Here is an 11,292-nt window from a genome sequence, read left to right as displayed (position 1 = left end):
ACTGAGCGCGTACGTGCGCGCATGAAGACACATACATAATCACACACCCACGCACACACACACACACACACACACACACACACACACACACACACACACACACACACACACACACACACACACACACACACACACACACACACACACAGAGGGTGACATGTACAGGATAACAAGAGTTTTCAAGAGCTGCGATGTGACCGAGCATTGTAACAAAGCCCATATGATGATAATGCGGTTCATCAGCCGGGATGTGTTAAAACTGAAGTGCAACGTGTGATCACAGTGTAGGTTTGTTTGCTGCTCTAGTGTTTGCATTGCAGTCGTGTGTAGTGTTGTACTGTTGTACTGTTGTACCAAACAAACCCACCAATAGCCCATAGCTTCTCTTTCTTGACGTTGAATTTTTCTTAAAGCAGGGTGGTAAAGACCGCGGTAGGTAGGCGAGATAATGTCACTCGGATACCCGTAATGATAGGGGCCCCGTATACCCCGTTACCCCTGACGACCGGATACACAAACCGAAAAAAGTCAGACCTACTTTGTGGGTGAACGCAAGGAACACAGGGGCAATGCTGGCCTCTGTGTGTGTGTGTGTGTGTGTGTGTGTGTGTGAGAGAGAGAGAGAGAGAGAGAGAGAGAGAGAGAGAGAGAGAGAGAGTGTGTGTGTGTTGGAGGGTGGAGCGGGGATAAGGGGAGGGAGGGTACGGCTCATTGAACAGAGCCACACACACGCAAATTAGCTCGCGACAGCTTAAGTAAGTATAATCATGTCTGTCTGTCGCTTTGTCTCTGTCGTGTGTGTGTGTGTGTGTGTGTGTGTGTGTGTGAGGCGTGGTGTGTGAATGTGCGTATGTGAGTACGCACACACACACACGCATATATATATATATATATATATATATATATATATATATATATATATATATATGAGAGAGAGAGAGAGAGAGTGTGTGTGTGTGTGTGAATGTGCGTATATGAGTATACATATATATGAAAGAGAAAAAGAGAGTCCTTCTTGGTGGATGTATGTGTGTGTGTAGGGGTGGTGGTAGTGGGCGGGGAGGGGGGATGGGCGGAGGGGGGGGGGGGAGGCTGGAGAAGAGGTTCATGAGCACAACACGAAGCATAGGTTACACAACACCGCTCCCCGTCTCTAGATCTGTTCCTTTTACTGAGCATGAAATTTTGTACTTATGTTCTGCGATTGCGTATACAAGTTCGATAATGTTGCTGTTGTGAATGTTTTGGTTTTCATTGGGGTTTTTTTTTTTTGTGTGTGTGGTTTTTTGTTTTTTTTTCTTTTTCATCTTCAGTTTCTTCGCGCATCGGGCCGGATGTGAACAAACATATTGTGCTTATTCATTTACCCTCTAAGGCATGCAAATGGACTTTTCTTCCAGTCAAGTCGATGCGTATGTTAGTCTGTATGCGCGCGTGTGGCGCAGCGGTGTGTTTATTCGTGTGTGTGCGTGTATATAACTTGCTCGAACTGAATATATCATAAAATCAGCTAATATTCCTGGTGTATTTTGCATTGAAGGCATCATATAGCTTTTTATCCATAGACTATACATACTTACTTGACCTTCTTCGCTCCCGCTGGAGCATCATAACACGCCAACAAAAACTTCACCACTCATTTCGGGTCTTGAGCGAGCCGGCTGATTTCGTTGCATGTCTTGCCCGGTGTGTGTGTGTGTGTGTGTGTGTGTGTGTGTGTGTTTGAATCTCTTCCACAGTTCTCCTCCATGTACCTAGTGGTCTGCCTCTCTTTCTTTTCCCTTCAGTGATGGTGCCCATCTGAAGGCAGCGAAAGGAGGTCTGGTTTTAGCCATCCTTAGAAGTTGAGCCAGCCACCTCCAGCGTGGATTCTGGTATGGCTTATTTCTCATAATTTCTGATGGAATTTGTAAGAACTTGAAGTAATCCAGTTATACTCGAGGAATGCTGAATAGGTAATTTAAATCCACCAGAATCACACACACACACACACACACACACTATATATATATATATATATATATATAATAATAATAATAATAAAATGTTATTAACTCTTTCCATACGAACGGCGAAAGAGACGACGTTAACAGCGTTTCACCCCAATCACCATCATCAAAATATTGCAAGCGGAACGCTCTTCTACTGAAGAGGTGAATGTTGACAAAGAATACCACAATTCTGACGACAGAAGCTAAAGGTTGGGTCATTCAGACACCCACTGGACATCCGAGGGGTCTGTGTAGAGGAGAAGAGAGGACTGGCCGTACTGAGTGAGTTAAAAAAGTGAATAAAGTTTGAAAAAAAAATCAGATACTGGTTCCTTTGCAACATAGTGCCACCTCAGCTCATGACATCAGAAGTAGCCTATACATTACTCAAGACGAGATTAATTTTACTCGTTTTTGGGGAAACCAATTTCTGATGTTATTCCAGCTACGGGTTTTCTATTATTGTTAAGTGTGTAGCTCCTTTGTAAAACATTTGCAAATGCGACTTTCCTTTGTTCGTCAAGGGCTGTAATTCAGTTACATTATTTGAAGCATGTCTTGGACGGCGACCAAGCTTAAGTCTTAACGCAAGAAAAAAAGAAAAGAAAAAAAAAGCATACGTTATTTTCTGCCCCCCATAGGCATATAATAATCCTGGCATATTTTTGCTTCCAAGGCGTCAGTTTTCCATATCTACATTTCCTTTCTAATGCTGAACTGAATGTCTGTCTTGTGTTCTCTCTGTATCTGTTTACTGTTTGTGTGTGCAGGTGTGTACTATGCGCGTCTGTGTGTGTGTGTGTGTGAGAGAGAGAGAGAGAGAGAGAGAGAGAGAGAGAATACATGTGAGTGCGTGTTCTTTGCGTCTATTAGTGTGAGCGTAATAGCGGGGCAGTTCACATGTCAGTGCAGATGTATGTCAGTGCATCTTTCATTTGAAGAGCAAAAGTAATATCGCAAACTGTCACTACGCGGGATGCACAACTGGTCATAGCTGTGATACAACTGGTCATTGCTGTGATACAACTGGTCATTGCTGTGATACAACTGGTCATTGCTGTGATACAACTGGTCATAGCTGTGATACAACTGGTCATAGCTGTGATACAACTGGTCATGGCTGTGATACAACTGGTCATGGCTGTGATACAACTGGTCATAGCTGTGATACAACTGGTCATGGCTGTGATACAACTGGTCATAGCTGTGATACAACTGGTCATAGCTGTGATACAGACAATATATCAGTGTTGCTTCCCTTGAATAGATTCCCATTTTGTTCCTACTTTCTTTCCTCTTCCTTTTTATTTTTACGACAACAATTTTACTATATTTTAGATAGTTATTCATTATTTTTGAGTTGATGAATCATTACTCTTTTCTCTATCTGTGTGTTTGTGTGTGTGTGCGTGTGCGCGCGTGTGTGCGAGTGTGGGCAGCCGTGTAGCGACAGTACACCGGTTCCAGTACAACACGGCACAATGATACACAACACAACACAACCCAGCACATTGCAGCACAGCACGACACAGCACATTACAACACAAAAACAGCACAATACGACGTGACGAAGCAAATTACAACACAACACCGCTCGGCACTACACAGCCCAACACAACACAGTACAACCCAACCCAACAACACACTGTGGGACACGTATCCTGATGGAAACACAGGCTTTTGGCCTGTTTGCTGTTTGTGTCTTTGACTGGGTTTGTCACCCCTTTGTCAGATAGCAAGATAGCTCAGAAATCGTGAGAGACTTATTTCCTTCATGTGTGACAATTTCTCTTCTTGTCCAACAAAAGAAAATAAAGAAAACAGAAGAAAAAAAAAATCCCAGAACTCTCTTTTTCACCATTCCTTTTGTTGTTAATTTGTGGTGTTCTATAGAATTCAGAATTGCTGAACGATAACCACCGGCGGTTCGAGCTTGGTGGATCTGCGAGCGGGGGAGAGGGGGAGAGGGAAGGGGTAGACGGAACTGGGACGGTTGTTGGCCTTAGGCAGCTCCGGTACTCTCTTTGGCTTCAAGCTGTCGCTGTGACGCAGATACTGATCAGTGGGTCCTGGAGATAACAGATACAGAATGCTTTATTGTCTCGTGAAGACAGTCACATGTGGTGTATGAAACACACACACACACACACACACACACACACACACACAAATGCACAAGAACATCAAAGTCGTTCAGTATGAATACATAAAATGTTGAAATGCTGCGTTGACGTTTCTTGTAACGCTAGACAATGACGATGCGGAATTGTGTCATGTTTTAAATATTTAAGTACAGTAGCTGACAACAAGCTTTCTTTTGTTGAGCACACTGACATGATTGCCAAAAAAAAAGGCCCATTAACGCTTATACCTACTGTAGAATGCACATAGAAGTCTTAGTGAAAGCTTTTTAACGTTCATTATCATTCTTCGGTTCGGAAATCTTAGTATGAAAAACAGAGGACTGATAGCTCGTATTGTAAACGTCGTTGGCAAAGTCATTGGCACAAAGCAACTCTCCTTGACTGATCTGTACCATGAAGCAGTGAAGCTGAAAGCTGTTCAAATAGCTAGACTGCTCTCATCCTCTGCATGTGTTCCTGTTTTGAACTGCTCCCTTACTGGCGGGCGATATGAAATGCCACTTGGAAAGAGAAATATTTGAAAGATCTTTAAACCCCACAGCAGTCAGTGTCCGTTTTAAACGCTTCTATGCACTCACACAACACTGCTGTTTGTGTGTATAATGTATTCGTGATTTGCGCATTTTGCAATGGAGTGTACATGGCAGTCACCAAGGGACTCTTTCACACCTGTGTTGTACCATGGCCTTCGTGAAGAGGGCCACGGGGTTGCACTGACCCAAAAATCTGTGTCTACGTGGGGGGGATTTGTGGGCAAAGCGCCAGGATTTCACACTGTGCGAAACCAAACACCCCCTTCCATGCAGGCCCATCTCTCCCCCCCCCCCGCCCCCCGCTCCCTTTCTCTTCCCTGTCACGTGGATTAAACTGGTTAGCAATATCTGTATCTGAAAAGGTACACAGAAAGGTATGCACATATACACACGCGCGCACGTGCATACATGTACACGCACACACACACACACAACACACACACACACACACACACAGAAAACATACCAGAATATATAACTTTGCTAATATTGCCAGATCCAGGTTGTGGCCCTGCCAATTCCTGGAAGGCACGAATATCACGACACAGCTGCTTGATCCAGCAAAGCACGATGACCAGTAAGACGGTGACTATGATGGTTCCAACAACACAGAGAGTGATCAGGCCCGCTCTGAGAGAACAACATGAGTCATGCCCACACTTACATGTAAGTATACAGATCATCCGAGTATAAGGAAATCGGAGCAAAGATATTCTATTGTCTGTACGGTAAGGAAGAAAATATATACTTCGTGTATAAGGAAATGGAAGCAAAGATATTCTATTGTCTGTACGGTAAGGAAGAAAATACATCTCAAACCTTTTAAATCCTCTCTTGATTGCCAACCTAGGTGGTTTCAATTCAGAATTTTGCACTGACTTTATTCCAACGAGGAAAGTTTTTTCTTTACCCCAGAATTCCCCACTTTGTTCTTTCAGTGTTAATGAAGATGAATCTGTTGGGCATATGTTTTGGAGCTGCCTAAAGTCACAGAAATTCTGTAAAGTTTTGACGTCATTCCTTTAGGGAAAAAAACAACAACCAGCAACAAAACATTGTTGCCATTTTGCTTTTTCTTTAGTGCTAGTCATCTTCGGTTTAGTACCTAGATACTCAACAGACAGTGTAATGGACTTATTAGTGTCATTGACAAAGTTTCACTTCACAAAAGAAACAGGCGAAATACAGCTACAAATATATATACGATATTTATGAAAAATCTTTAGCAGATATCTCTCTCTGTATCTCTGTCTGTCTCTGAATTGTATTTTCATTAATGATCAAAAATGGAAGAAAACGAAAATGTTGATGCGACAATTAAGCTATAGGGTTTTCCGATGCTGTTGATTTAGTATTTACTAAAATAGTTTATGACAGGAAGTGAGGGGAGATAGTTTTAAACAAGTGTATAAAAGGTGCGAAAGTTTGTTAAATTGGTGTAATAGAATGTGATGTGTGTCATGAAAAGATTGCATGGTATGGAATGACCTTTCCGAATAGAACTTATTTTATTCACACACACACACACACACACACACACACATATATATATATATATATATATATATATATACATGCACATATTATGTATATATGTGTGTATGTATGTGTGCGTGCATGTGTGGATTATATATATATATATATATATATATATATATATATATATATATATATATATATATATATATATATATATATATATCCATGTATGTGTTTGCGTGCATACATATACGTGTACATAAACCTGTTTGCATGCCTGCCTGTACGTGTTTTGATATTTTTTTACGCCCATTTTTGTGTGTGACTAGTTTGATTTCATTCCAACCTCCCTCATTAAACAGCGTGGTTAGGTCAGTTCGTTGTTTTGATTTTTTTTTTCTTCTGCACACTCACACATTCAGCTTCTTCTCACAACAGGACTGTTTGTATGGCGTTCCGCAACACCCACTGGAGCAGTATGTGGTGGAAAAGTAGGAGGTATTGCAGGCCTTGCCTGCCTGAACCCCTGCCAAACAAAAACCAAACAGTGAAAAACAAAAAACAACAAAAAAACAACAAGCAACAACAACTACTGCACCAACAGACTGACGCGAGCTGTGAAGCGATTGACTGGTCACCAGCAAAGCCAGGCACGAACCGACTGACGGGCCCAGCGGCTGGCTCGCACACTCAACCGTGATTATGAGGTGGCGCCCTCCTCTCATAGGGTGGCGTCAAGCATCAAACAGTGGGATCCTTTGACCCCTTTACTGGGGCACAGAGGATAACAAGAAACAACATTTTGCACGATTTCATGAACAAACACACGAATGTACGAACTCGGTGACGAAAGTAAAAAAAAAAAAAAAAAAAAAATCTTCACGTCATCGTTTAGTAACCTTTCCTGTTGGAATAAGCACATTTCCCATTTTGGGTATATTTAATCCACTTGCACACATGTCCTCTTCCTCGCTATATATATATATATATATATATATATATATATATATATATATATATCAGATCTAAAAGCCAATATTGGACCTAAATACTTTTGTCGAATAAAGTCATTTTATTGAACTAGAAATTGCGCAATGAAAGTCATCTCTCTCTCTCTCTCTATCTCTCTCTCTCTCTCTCTCTCTCTCACACACACACACACACACACACACACACACACACACACACACACACACACACTCACTCACTCACTGCCTCACTGACCAGTAATGCTGAAGAGAAGCACAAACAGATGAAGCTGCTGAAGTGTGACAGTATCCATGTTTATGACTTTTCTGTCCTCGCTGGTAGACCTAAAGTCAGTCAGCACAAGAAAGAACATCCATATTTGTTATTTTGTGCTTCAAAACTTGATCATAATGATAAGGATACTTTCTTCTTTTTTTTTCAAAATTGTTGTATGCCGTAGTTTGGCAACATATACTGATATAGAGTATGGAAATACAGTATGGTGTCCATACCTTAAGAGAAAATCTGTTGTTTTTAGAAAAAAGTTCAAAGGGGAGACACCAAGATAGTAAAGGCACGCAGAGACGTGACATACTCAGAACTGTTAAGATGCTTGCAACTGCCATCATCAAAAGGAAGAAGATTAAGAGGAGATTTAATCCAGACATATAAAATATTTAATAACTTAGACACTATCAATGCAGACAAAGAAAACAAGGAATATTGCGACAAAACTTTATCAAAAACATTGTAATACTAATATCCGTAAGTACAGTTTGACTGACACAGTCATGGAGCATTGGAACAGCCTAAACACTAAAATTTACACTGCACAGTCTTAACAAGTTAAAAAAAAAAAATCTGACAAGTGATCCCAAAATGCAACATAGTTTTCAAGATCTTGATGAGCAGAACTAGCAGTTTGTTTTCAATGACGATAAAAGGAAATTAGTGTAGGCGTGCAAAGCAAACCAATAAAAAAAAAATGTAACATGAAGGGACATAAAAGGACCGAGATGTCCAACAAAAGTAGCCCCTTCTGCTGCCGCTGCTACTCAAGTCCCTATCCTTCTTCTTCTTCTTCCTGCAATGTACTTAAGTCCCTATCCTCCTCCTTCTTCTTCTTCCTGCAATGTACTTAAGTCGCTATCCTCCTCCTCCTTCTTCTTCCTGCAATGTACTTAAGTCCCTATCCTCCTCCTCCTTGTTCTTCCTGCAATGTACTTAAGTCCCTATCCTCTCCTCCTCCTTCTTCTTCCTGCAATGTACTTAAGTCCCTATCCTCCTCCTCCTCCTTCTTCTTCCTGCAATGTACTTAAGTCCCTATCCTCCTCCTTCTTCCTGCAATGTACTTGAGTCCCTATCCTCCTCCTCCTTCTTCTTCTTCTTCCTGCAATGTACTTAAGTCCCTATCCTCCTCCTTCTTCCTGCAATGTACTTGAGTCCCTATCCTCCTCCTTCTTCTTCTTCTTCCTGCAATGTACTTAAGTCCCTATCCTCCTCCTCCTTGTTCTTCCTGCAATGTACTTAAGTCCCTATCCTCCTCCTCCTTCTTCCTGCAATGTACTTAAGTCCCTATCCCCCTCCTTCTTCTTCCTGCAATGTACTTAAGTCCCTGTCCTCCTCCTTCTTCTTCTTCCTGCAGTGTACTTAAGTCCCTATCCTCCTCCTCCTTCTTCTTCTTCCTGCAATGTACTTGAGTCCCTATCCTCCTCCTCCTTCTTCTTCTTCCTGCAATGTACTTAAGTCCCTATCCTCCTCCTCCTCCTTCTTCTTCCTGCAATGTACTTAAGTCCCTATCCTCCTCCTCCTTCTTCTTCCTGCAATGTACTTAAGTCTCTATCCTCCTCCTTCTTCTTCTTTCTGCAATGTACTTAAGTCCCTATCCTCCTTCTTCTTCCTACAATGTACTTAAGTCCCTATCCTCCTCCTCCTTCCTCTTTCTGCAATGTACTTAAGTCCCTATCCTCCTTCTTCTTCCTGCAATGTACTTAAGTCCCTATCCTCCTCCTTCTTCTTCTTTCTGCAATGTACTTAAGTCCCTATCCTCCTTCTTCTTCCTGCAATGTACTTAAGTCCCTATCCTCCTTCTTCTTCTTCTTTCTGCAATGTACTTAAGTCCCTATCCTCCTTCTTCTTCCTGCAATGTACTTAAGTCCCTATCCTCCTCCTCCTCCTCCTCCTTCTTCTTCTTCCTGCAATGTCCATCAGCCATTAGTCCGGCTGTTAATGACATGAGGGGAGGTGCGCAGCGTAGAGAGGGAGAGAGAAGAAATGAGGGGGAATAATTTTGGCCCTGACGGTTAAGGTGCAGCTGCATGCGGAGCTGCACACAGGCCTTCGGGGGCCCAAGGCTCTGAAGCAACCTAAGTGAAGCTTCAGACCGACCAAAAAAAAAAAAAAAAAGGCAGAGGGGGTTTAGTGTTTACTGTGATCTGGACACCTTCGGGGATGAAGGTGTCCAAGGAGGGGGACTGGACGGTCTCAGCAGGGAGGGCATTCCAGTCACGGATGGTTCGGGGGGGAGGGGGGGGGGGGGAGTAGCTTCTGTAATCTGTGCGGCATGTGATCTGCTGGTACTGGTTTGTTTTAGTATAGGACAAGGAGTATTCGTTTATTCATTCATTTATTATTATTATTGGTAGTTGTAGTGGTGGTGGTGATTGTGGTGGTAGTAGTAGTGGCAGTGGTAGTATCATTGTTGTTATTATTATTACTGTTGTTGTTATCATTATTATTGTTATTATCATCATCATTATTGTTATTACTATTATTGATATTGTTATTGTTGTTGTCATTATTTATGTATTTGATTATTCATCTGTGTTATAAACTCTCCTTGATTTTGGGGCTTATTTATTATTGTAACCTACTTGTTTATATTTGAAGGTCGTTTTACATGTTTTTAGTAATTTTTTTTTATAACGAGTGTAAAATGAAGACTGATAGCGAACGTGTGCTTCTGAGCGTATACAAATCAGCTGAATGGCTTACGCATGTCTATATTTGTACTATACAGAATTTAACTGTGTGCCACCACACCAGCATCTCCATTTAAGGACAATAAATTATCTTGTGATCTTGTGATCTTGTTTCTACTATCATTCTTTTCACAGTAATGCACCTGTACTCACAACTTGTACTGGGTGCCAAACCAACTCCGCAGATCACGGTGACTTCAACACCATATCACCGTTAGCTCAATTCACTTACGCGAAATGCGCTGCCTAACCACCAAAACTGAAGCTGTGTCCAGAAAATCAGACAAAAAGCAGAAGGCCCGCACGTGAACGTCAGACAAAACTATGACGCAAGGTCCAGAAAAAAAAAAATCCATGACGTCAACAATCCTGCAGCCAAATCTGGAACCCTATCTTGAGTCCCTATAGCGGAGTGAAGGCATAGAGGTAACGCGTCCGCACAGGAATCGTGAGAATCTGAGCTCGCTGGCTCGAATCACGGCTCAGCCACCGGTATCTTCTCCTCCTCCACTAGACCTTGAGTGGTGGTCTGGACGCTAGTCATTCGGATGAGACGATAAACCGACGTCCCGTGTGCAGCATGCACTTAGCGCACGTAAAAGAACCCACGGCAACAAAAGGGTTGTTCCTGGCAAAATTCTGTCGAAAAATCCACTGCTATAGGAAAAACAAATAAAACTGCACGCATAAAAAAAAGAAAGAAAAAAGGTGGCGCTGTAGCGATGCGCTCTCCCTGGGGAGAGCAGACCGAATTTCACACAGAGAAATCTGTTGTGATAAAAAGAAATACAAATACAGATACAAATATTCATCCCCACATCTCACCCTCTCTACCTAATCGCGCGTGATTGGTGCTGGCCGAACACGTATGTCGGGTAATAAGTCAGGTAGATGGCATTGTCTTGTGGTAGTGCCACCCCTACCTCACCCCGTCCCCACGCAATACATGCTCTGCGCAATAAGGTGTGATTATCTTACTGGCGTTACGTACAACCCGCTCCCTGTCATTTTCTCACGGATTGTGATCGTTCGACACTCTGTGTGTGACAGTCATGTCGAGAACACGTGCACCGAATTGGGCTGCTTAGTTATGGACATATAGATATATGTTTATGGTACTGACCGTTATAGACCTGTAGAATCACTGTGAAGCGGGTGGAAAGCCACTCTGCCGTGATGATTGCTGGTGGGTCAC

The sequence above is a fragment of the Babylonia areolata genome, chromosome 25 (genome assembly GCF_041734735.1).
Source record: "Babylonia areolata isolate BAREFJ2019XMU chromosome 25, ASM4173473v1, whole genome shotgun sequence".
Classification (NCBI taxonomy): Eukaryota; Metazoa; Mollusca; class Gastropoda; order Neogastropoda; family Buccinidae; genus Babylonia; species Babylonia areolata.
Note: the sequence above shows the minus strand (reverse complement) of the source record.